This window comes from Habropoda laboriosa, unplaced genomic scaffold (assembly GCF_001263275.1).
Source record: "Habropoda laboriosa isolate 0110345459 unplaced genomic scaffold, ASM126327v1 scaffold462, whole genome shotgun sequence".
NCBI lineage: Eukaryota > Metazoa > Arthropoda > Insecta > Hymenoptera > Apidae > Habropoda > Habropoda laboriosa.
The window spans coordinates 58,993-68,941 of record NW_017100566.1 but is presented as its reverse complement, the minus strand read 5'-3'; the positions used below and the strand labels follow the sequence as shown (position 1 = coordinate 68,941).

Below are 9,949 nucleotides of genomic sequence, written 5' to 3'. Positions count from 1 at the left end.
TTTCCGTCAGGGATTGCGTTATTTAGCGAGTGAATTTTTTTCCTCGGTGTGGCAGCGCGGTGCAGTTGGCCGCGCCAGCGTGAAACGGTGAAAAAATGACGACGAAGTTCAAAGGTAGCTAGACTCCCTTTCGCATAGGGAGCGAGAAGGTGGCGCGGAGGAGGTGAAGAGCATCGACGTTTCGAATGTTTGCAACAGACGGTGCGGCGCGCGCGGTTTAACTTTGTAACGCGGATAATAGCGTCGCGGCAAGGCAAGTTTTCCCTTTCCCCGGCCGCCAGGTCGGTCTCTCCCTTCTCGTAATTTCGTTTCCCTAGAAGCGTACACTTTTATCGCAAGGGGGAGAGAGTCGGTGGTCCCCTCTCGCTGCTTATCGGTGCACCTCGACTTCTTCGACTTCTATGTACATTTCCCTTTGGAGTTTCCGCCGCGCGGAGACAAAAGGAGAGAGAATCGATCGACCCGTGGAACAATCGCGTTTCGGTAATGAGACACATTGTACAGAAGTTTCGGCAGGCGATTTCTTTTTTCTCCCGCGGCTTTCCTTTAGAAATTACCACGGCCAGATTTTTTGTTTACTCCTGTCGTTTCGTGGCAGACGGTAGACAGTTTCTTGGGTTGTTAAAAGGGGTAAAACGAGATGGTAAAGAATTGGTTGTAGGAGTTATCGTTGGAGATCAAATAAAATTGTAATTTTTTTGTGTATGAAATATTGGATTCTACTGTTGTTCCGTGCTACTTCTTCATCTGGTAGGTTCGTTGATCCATTCAAGTTTGTTCTGACGAATCCGAAATTATGCTGTTTCAACGTTGCTTCAACGAACAGCCTTTTATTTTCACGTAGAATGAAAATCTACCATGGGAAAGTTTGCTCTTCCAAGAGCAGTCTACGTAGAGAAAGAGCTGGGAATTTGAAACAGTGTAGCGAATCACGGTACAATAGGTTTTATCTGTCTAACAAGTAACAGAATGATGTAAATTGGACGGTAAGAATAAAAGGACGAAAAAAGGCGAATAGAACGAGTCAGGAAGAATTAATTGGAAGGCACGAAAGACGCGTGTTGCTGTGACTGGCAATGCGAATGTGTAACACTGGGACCGGTAGGGTATCAATTTCGTATCGATTAATCGACTTACAAGGGCGATCGAGTATCAGAGCGGACGACAAGCGGTAGGATCTGGATCGATCGGATTAAAGTGTCGATAACGAAGCGAAATATCGAACGTGCAAGGCGTGGCATAAAGGAGCCCACGGGAGTTAACTGCGAGAGCGCAGAAATCGATCGGCGGAAGTCGTTGCCTCCCATCTCTCTCTTTCTCTCACCCCACCCCCTATCGCGCCTCCCTCTTTCTCTCTCTCATTTCTCTCTCGTCTCTATCTCGCTCCCCTTCTCTCTCTTTCTCCAACCTCTTTGTCCACCTCACTTCTCTGTCTCTCATTGCTCTCTCGTCTCTATCTCACTTCCCTTCTGTTTCTCTCTGTCTTTTTCTATAACCTCTTTGTTCCCCTCGCTTCTCTATCTCTCATTTCTCTCCCCTCCCTATCTCACTCCCCTTTCTCTCCTCTCTCTTTCTCTTTTTCTCCTCTCTCTCCTCTCTCACCTTTCTCCTACTTCCCAATCTCTTCTCTCTCATTTCCCTTTCTCTCCTCTCGCTCATTCTCTTCTCTCTCCTCTCTCTCACTCCTCATTCTCTCCTCTCGCTCTTTCTTTTCTCTGTTCTCTCTCATTCTCTCCTCTCTCATCTCTCCCTCACTTCTCAGTCTCTCCTCTCCCCCCTATCAGTCTCGTCTCGCTTCCCCGCCTCTAACTTCCGTCTCTCTCTCTTTTCCTCGATATTCGCGTATCACGCTCCGCCGTTTCCTCTTCGACGTATTGCTGACATTGCCGTACAGTGTATGTACAGTTTCGACGTACACACCCGGTATAGGCAAAGAGAGAAAGAGAGAGAGAGAGCAGAATTCATTCAAAATCGCCGGTGAACTCGCGCTGCGGAAATATCCGCTTACGAAAAAAACCCGGCCCAAATACAGCGCGGAGGAAAGCCACGATTTTTAGATCACCGGAGACAATACACGCTAGGACAAAAGCGCCAATTCTTTCTCTTCTTTTTTTATTTTTCCGACGATAACTTCTTGTTTCGGTGATTCGACGTATCGCGTTTCCGATTCGCATATACCGTTGTACGAGCGGAAACGCTCCGCGGATTTGCGGGGATAAATTTAAAAGAAGGGTAAATGAAGGAGCTTTAAGCTTGACCTGGTTATGGTTCAAGAGATACAGTGGTTTTTGGTGTAATTGCACGGTGAATGTTTCAACGATACAGTTTACTTGCCTCTGGTGTTTACAATTTTCTTTTTTTTTCCACCGAGTTTTCCCTGAAAAAAGTATCACTTAGATTTTACCTAACCTATAAACGAAGTTTATTTTCCTCTCGTACATTTGAATAATCGTCTCTACTGTATGTTTAGTTAAACACATTTTCTACCGTATCATTCGCGACGAATAATAATTTTCTTTCGTAATATTATTAAATTACAACAAACCATTGTTCAATTTTACATTATTCATTTTCCTAACACAGACTTTTTCGCCAGTTCTTTTAAAATTCTTTTTAGCAACCTTATTCAACTACAATTTATTCTGTTAATAATCTGTTAATTATTCATTGTCGGAAATATTCCACATTTTATTCGGGGAAAAATATAGGTACACTTTCATTCGTAAATATTAGAACACTCGTTACATTCGTACGGAAAATATCGTACGATTTGAATTACATTAGTTCGCTAAGTTTACCATTACACATCAGCAAAGCTGTATTTACTCGTTATATTGTGAGATTCAAAGCTGAATAATTTTTCTCACATCTCTGACTCTCACTCCATGAACGTAGATTAATTTTATTCAAGCTACCTGCAAAGATATCGACTTTTCAGAAACTAATAAGTACCGGACTTTGGTTCCTTCTTAGAAAAAGTTCTCCGGTAGTGGAATCTTATTTAAATTCTTTAAAGAAGCTGCAAGAATTTTTCCAGATTTTTCTACAGTCTTTTACTCGGTTTTTTAAAGACATACACTCGGAGGTACCAAAAATACGTTTACATTGTAAAAGTTAACATATTTTTCTCTGATCAATTTTACCTTTTTTCTAATTATTTTCTAAGTGTATAGAAATAAGTTTCCCATTTATTTACAATGTTGTGACTTTAACTCTTCGACGCTCATATTTTTCTCTGATCAATTTTCTTTTTTTTCTAATTATTTTCCAAGTGTATAGAAATAAGTTTCCCATTTATTTACAATGTTGTGACTTTAACTCTTTAACGCTCATATTTTTCTCCGACGAATTTTACCTTTTTCCTAATTATTTCCCAGGTGTGTAGAAACAAGTTTCCCATTTATTTACAATGTTGCGACTGAAATTTTTCCGATGTGAAAAGTGAAAGAAGATAATTCAGCGAAATTGCACTTTTTCCATTAGTTGTGCAAGTGTATAATTATTAAATAATTTTCCAACTACCGTTCACGTTGGTATTTGTAATTAAAGGTATTTGCAACGTTACAACTGAAAAGTGTCGTTGCAAAAATCCTCGATCCTCTGCGTGATCTTCGCGACCGTTCTACGACACCGTATCACAGCCAAGCCGAAGCAGTTCCCTAATTCAAATTGTCCAAGGTTTTTTGGAACGCGAGTAAGCGAAGCGGTCGTCTCGAATTTGTCGCTTAAACGCGGTCCTTCGCCGTAATCCTCTTCCTCGCTAGACGCACAATCCTCTCTCGTTCTCATTATATCCAGGTTCCTCTGAATAACCCTCTGCTTGGGTGCTTTTTTCTACTGCGTACCTCTAGCCTCGAATCGAACGAAACTTGCCCCCTCGGTGAAAAATATTTCGCTTCTCGAAACACGCGCATCTTTTTCCCTTCCAACTTTTTTTTTTTGTGAATAAAAGAACTTTCCAACTAGGAAAACAAAAAGGAGGAATGAAAGAAAGGAAAGGGGAAAAAGGAGGAGGAGCTCAGTTGGTGGCAGTTTACGGTGGTCGTTTAAACAAGAAAAGAAAGGAGGAGGAGAAGAGAGGAGAGAAAAACTGTGGGACGATAGAATTGTAGGCGAATTGTGAAATGTAGAAATTCGTGGGTTGCGCTTGGAAGTACAGTAGCGCACACATAAGTGTCCGCAGTCGGGAGCGAATGCGGACGCTTAAGTGGGGCGGTGACTTCTACAAATTTAACTAAAGAGAAGAGAGGAGATGTGTGTGAGTGGGATATCGATATATCAAGTGTCAGTTGTTCACATTCAGGAGTCGAACTCCACTCCGAAGTCCCATTTCCAAGGATTGCTGGGGATAACGACGGACGCTTAAGTGTGAAAAAATACGGACGCTTATGCGTGCACTACTGTACTTTCTTTCACTCGGCACTCTCGAACTCCACTCGGAAGTCCCATTTCCAAGAATTGCTGGGGATAGCGACGGACGCTTAAGTGTGCAAAAATGTGGACGCTTATGTGTGCACTACTGTAACGTGGCGATGGTGGACTTGATAGTTACTCGTAAACGTGCGTGGCCGATCGTAAAAAAAGCTGAGAAACCGTTCTGGGAAGGCTTTCGATGCAATTTCATCGGGAATAAGGCATTTCTCTGGGAATGATAAAAGGAAGAAAAAGTTGTCGAAGAGAGGGAGGGGGTGGGAAATGCAATAATTCCGCGCGGCACCATAAAGCGTGCGTTGGCTCGTAAAAGTCGATTGTGCACGTGTGAAACTCTCTCTCTCTATCCCATATATGCACACACACACATTTCTCTGTCTCGATCCTCTCCTCTAATTTATATTATCTCGCTCTTGTTTCTCTCCTTTGTCCCCCTTTCTCTTTTTCTTTCACCTCACTCTACGTGCCCCTCTTTCTCTAACATACGTAAGTCTTGTTTGTGTCTCTCCTCTCTCTAATTTCTCTATCGCATCCTTTTCTCTTATCTTTCTCTCCCTCTCTCTCTCTTTTTCTCACCTCATTCTCTATGTTTCTCTCTTAAACCCTAATTTCTTTCCTTCCCTATCTCTCCTCTCTCTAATTTTTGTCACACCCTTTTTTCTTACCATTCTCTTCTTTCTCTCACTTCGCTCTCTATGTCTCTCTCTATCTCTCCTCTCTCCCATTTCTCTCTATCTGTCTCACATTTCCCCCTCTCCCATTTTTCCGTCTTACATCTCTTTCTCTCTCATTTCTCTTTCTACCTGTTCTCTCACACCTCTCTCTCGTTAAAAGAAAATCAGTCGTGGTCTCGTAAACCGAAGGAAGAAACGACGGAAAATCCTCGAATAGGAGGAATAGGTACGATAACAGAGAGAGGATACCGTTACCAGGTGTTGAGAATTTTTCTTCCCTCTTCGAAGGCACGATTAACAAAAGAAGCGTAGAAGCTTCGAGAAAAATTGAAAAATGTTTTTTCCTCTAAGGAAGAGAGAAAGGACTTTATGAGTGACACAGATGTTCAGCGAGTGGTTCTGGTAAAAAAGTTCATTGCACAATTCCAAGTCGTTTTATCTAGAAGGAATCATCGTCCTCTTCTTCTATAGGCTGAATCACGCCGTATAGTGAATCACTTTTCTTTGTATCGAAATTGTGTTCCCGTTTTTCCATTCGAACGAATAAAACTGATGGGCTCTGACCTCTTTTAACCCTTTACCCTCGACACACTTTCCTCTAGTTTATCTACTGTCCTTTCGAATCAATCTTTCTTCACAAAATAAAAAAATAAAAAAGAAACATTCGTTCCTCCTCGAACGTATACAAATATCTACACAGAGATAATACTCCTACCAATTTCTGTTCTTCCAATTCAGTCAAAAATTCACAAACTCCACCAACTCTTTCCTCGAAGCCTACGTCTCACTGCTTTCACGATTATCAATTCTCCAAACCAGACGTTGTTTCAACCAGTAATCATCGCTCCACTTCCGGTTGTCTCGTCAGTTTCCATACGTCCAACTTCCCCTCGAAACTTCCACACCGCGAAATCATATTTCTCGAAAATTTCACATTGTTCCTCGAACGTTTAAACGAATAAACACGCGCGCGTTTCTTAATCCAATCCGTGAAATCACTGGCTAGAAACCACCAGCGATGCGTCGTTGTATGATTACGTCAGCGTGTGGCGTGGTGTTTCATTGAAAAGTATAATCGCCGTAGATAAATCGATTCTAAAGCTTAGTTGGCGTGGTATTAGCAAACGCGTTCGCAATGAACTTGATTCGTAGTGATTCTACGCTATAGCGTAGCTAGCAGGCTCGTGCTTGGGAGTCGGTATAATTGCTTCTGGCGGAACAATAGGCGTGTTTGTTGTGCGAGGTGTTTCGAGTTCTCGAGAATTGTGAGTAGTGATTTCGCGAGGGCGTCAATTAGTCACTTTCGTTGCAATTTATAGGGTGAGTCGTTGAACCTGTTACAAATTCTTATCTGAACGAATTCTCGGTGACGTTTTCTTTTATGCTAACCTTATCGCATCGGCGAGAGTGTGCTGTGAACGAAAGTGAGAAATGATAAATTCACACGTTTGATATGTGTAGTTTTGTAGAGAGAATTTTTAACCCTTTGCACTCCGAGCAATTTTTAATATCACCTACCAGAAACTCTGAATCATTTTTACTATGTGCTACCAGCTACTCCGAGACTATTTGCAACGGGGCGATCTAGCTTTTTTTTTTTAAGCAGTGATTCCAAACTTTTGGCCGGTGGTGTATACAGTGACTCTTACTAATATTCGGACACTCTTTAGAACAGTATAACTTCTTTTAAATTGGATCAAACGACTTGAGTTTTTTTTTTGAGAAGTTAGAAGGATTAGTATACTAGATGACGTGTATGGAACTTTTTGAAAATATTCCAATTTGTGGGAATCGCGAAGAAAATTGTACACTGAAATTTTAAAAAATTCATTCGATGCGTTGAAATTGAAAGAAATTTATTCGGTGCATTGAAATTTCAAAAATTTATTCCGTGTTGAAATTTCAAAAAATCTTATTCGGTGTGTTGAAATTCTCTGGAATTTATTTGGTGCGTTGAAATTTAAAAAAAAACTTGGTGCATTGAAATTTTAAAAAATTTATTTGGTGTAAAAAAAAAAATCTTATTCGGTGTGTTGAAATTCTCTGGAATTTATTTGGTGCGTTGAAATTTAAAAAAAAACTTGGTGCATTGAAATTTTAAAAAATTTATTTGGTGTATACAAATTGAAAGAAATTTATTCGGCGTGTTGAAATTCTCCGAAATTTCATTTTTTATTTTTCTTTCCCCGAGTACTGGAGTTTTCATGGTTTCGCTATACAGCGAGAGCGGGAAGATGAATATGGAGGTGTCTTCACGAGCGACCTGACCTCACCTAGCATCGTTAGACCTCGTTTCTTGAAAATTCTACCAGATCGGATCTCCCCGCGCTTTACAGATCAACCGTTTCGTTGTATGCCCTCTCGCATCGGTAACACGTGGTATCTACCGAATGAATCTTCAACGAACGTCCGATGCTTGGGAATACTCAAACGACGAACAAGGCCAGCAAAGTCGAGTGCTCTAAATGCATCTGGTCTATTGGTCAATGAGTAATCTAGCTTGCTGCTACGATAGTTCCCAATTGTGTTCGTTACAAATGGTTTAATTTAATAAATGAACCAGGATAACCGTCGTTCGATTGTGCCGAGCCAAACAAATGAAATTTAAATCATGATTATCCATTAATCGAATAATAGAAACATTTGCTATTTCCTCTTCGGTTAATTCATCGGGGATAAGTGAAATATCAGCGGGAATAATATATCCTTTGTAGTTGAAATTACTTTGACAAATTAACACGTCACTGGAGACACACCGGTAATCGACCGGAAGTGAAACTTTAGACGGAAAAAGGATGTTCGAGGATGAAATGTACGGAGGGAGAAAGAGAGGATCAGAAGTGACGAGAAATTTTCCTAGCTATTGCTACATCTCCGTTTCATTCGATATTCTCCGGCGAAGACTTTTTCCAACTTCGTTTCGAAGTCAGTTTTCCTCGTGTACGGTGTCAGGTATTGATCAATGAGACGAGTATCGCCTGTCGTCGCATGTTAATTCAATTTAAATCGTCGTTTCAGTCGTTACCATATTTGGTAATGCACCGGGTGTAATGTAGTAGAAGGAAACACGTCGACAATTATGTTCAATTGCGACAAATTGACTTCGTGAATTAATTAAACGAAGACTGCAAAAGGAACGAGTGAAAATGCTTGTATAAATAATTCACGGAGCCTTACTATGAATCTTGTCTCTGTTGTATTACTACTACTACTTCTGTCATTTTTACTAATCTAGATGATAGTATGACTACTACTACTGGTAATACCAAATGCTAATTCTACTTGCAGTACTAAATAATACTTTTAGCTACTTATTAATGCTAAATACTACTTCTAATTTTACTAATTTCTACTTCTACTTGCAGTACTAAATAATACTACTAGTTACTATTGCTGAATACTGTTACTTTTAATTTGACTAATTACTACTTCTACTTGTAGTACTAAGTACCATTACTAAATAATTTTACTACTAGTATTGCTAAATAATACTACTTCTAATTTTACTAATTACTACTTCCACTTGTAGTACCAAATAATAGGTACTGCTAGCTAATATTACTAAATACTACTACTGCTAATTTTACTAATCACCATTGCTACTTGTAGTACTGAATAATGTCTACTACTAACTACTGTTACTGAATGATATCTGCTATTAACTACTATTACTAAATAATATCTGTTACTAACTACTATTACTAAATAATATCTCCTACTAACTACTATTACTATATTATAATATCTACTACTAACTACTGTTACATTACTAACAACTACTACTACTGATATTGCTAACTGCTACCACTTTGACAAGTATCACTAACAACTACCTACTGCCACAGTAGTATTACTAAATACTACTACTACTAATTTTACTAATCACTACTGCTACTTGTAGTACTGAATAATATCTACTACTAACTGCTATTACTAAATAATATCTACTACTAACTACTATTACTAATTTTACTAATCACTACTGCTACTTGTAGTACTGAATAATATCTACTACTAACTGCTATTACTAAATAATATCTACTACTAACTACTATTACTAATTTTACTAATCACCACTGCTACTATTATCGCTAACTAGTATTGCTGCTACTGGCATCACTAACCAGTACTACTGCTACTAATATTGCTAACTGCTACCACTTTCACAAGTATCACTAACAACTACCCACTGCCACAGTAGTATTACTAAATACTACTAACTATTATTACTAAATGATATCTTCTATTAACTACTATTACTAAATAATATCTACTACCAACTACTGTTACTATATAATATCTACTACTAACTACTATTACTAATTTTACTAATCACTACTGCTACTAATTTTTCTAATCACTATCGCTACTGCTACTAGTATTGCTAACTACTGTTGCTGCTACTGGTATTTCTAACTGCTACTACTTTCACAAGTATCACTAACCACTACCTGCTGCTGCCACGGTAGGATTACTAACTACTACTGTTGCTAGTATAACTGACTACTACTGCTTGTAGCATTACTAACTGCTACTGCTACAACCCTAGACATTACTTCTAGTATTATTGAAACTATAAATCCTACTACCACTTGCAAAATACAGACTGCTATTACCGTGTACGCACTCTTCGAAGCACTAGTACCGCTGTAAATCATTTTTATCCATAAAGTATCTGTGGGCGATAAAGCAAACGAAACACCTTACCAGCAACTTAATCGAACTTTTCCGTCGGACTCTCGCCGGCTGTATAGGAGATCGTGTCGGGCCGGTTCGAGGCGCGGTGTGTGTTCGTATTTAAAATTCAACGCGCGTTGCATGCATGATAACGAGCGATCAGCATC

The 9,949-nt window shown here is 39.5% G+C and overlaps 1 protein-coding gene across 2 annotated transcripts in view; it reads left to right on the top strand.

Annotated features, from left to right (window-relative positions):
- The window catches only part of LOC108576656 (protein tweety), a 61,516-nt gene that overhangs the window by 17,329 nt on the left and 34,238 nt on the right, over nucleotides 1–9,949 (top strand). Inside the window, exon 1 of one of the 2 annotated variants that reach the window (XM_017939695.1) lies at nucleotides 6,261–6,425. The exons of the other annotated variant lie outside the window; for it this stretch is intronic. The gene's annotated coding sequence lies outside the window, so the exon portion shown is untranslated. Of the gene's footprint in view, nucleotides 1–6,260; nucleotides 6,426–9,949 lie in introns of those variants that run through there. 2 annotated transcript variants of the gene reach the window in all.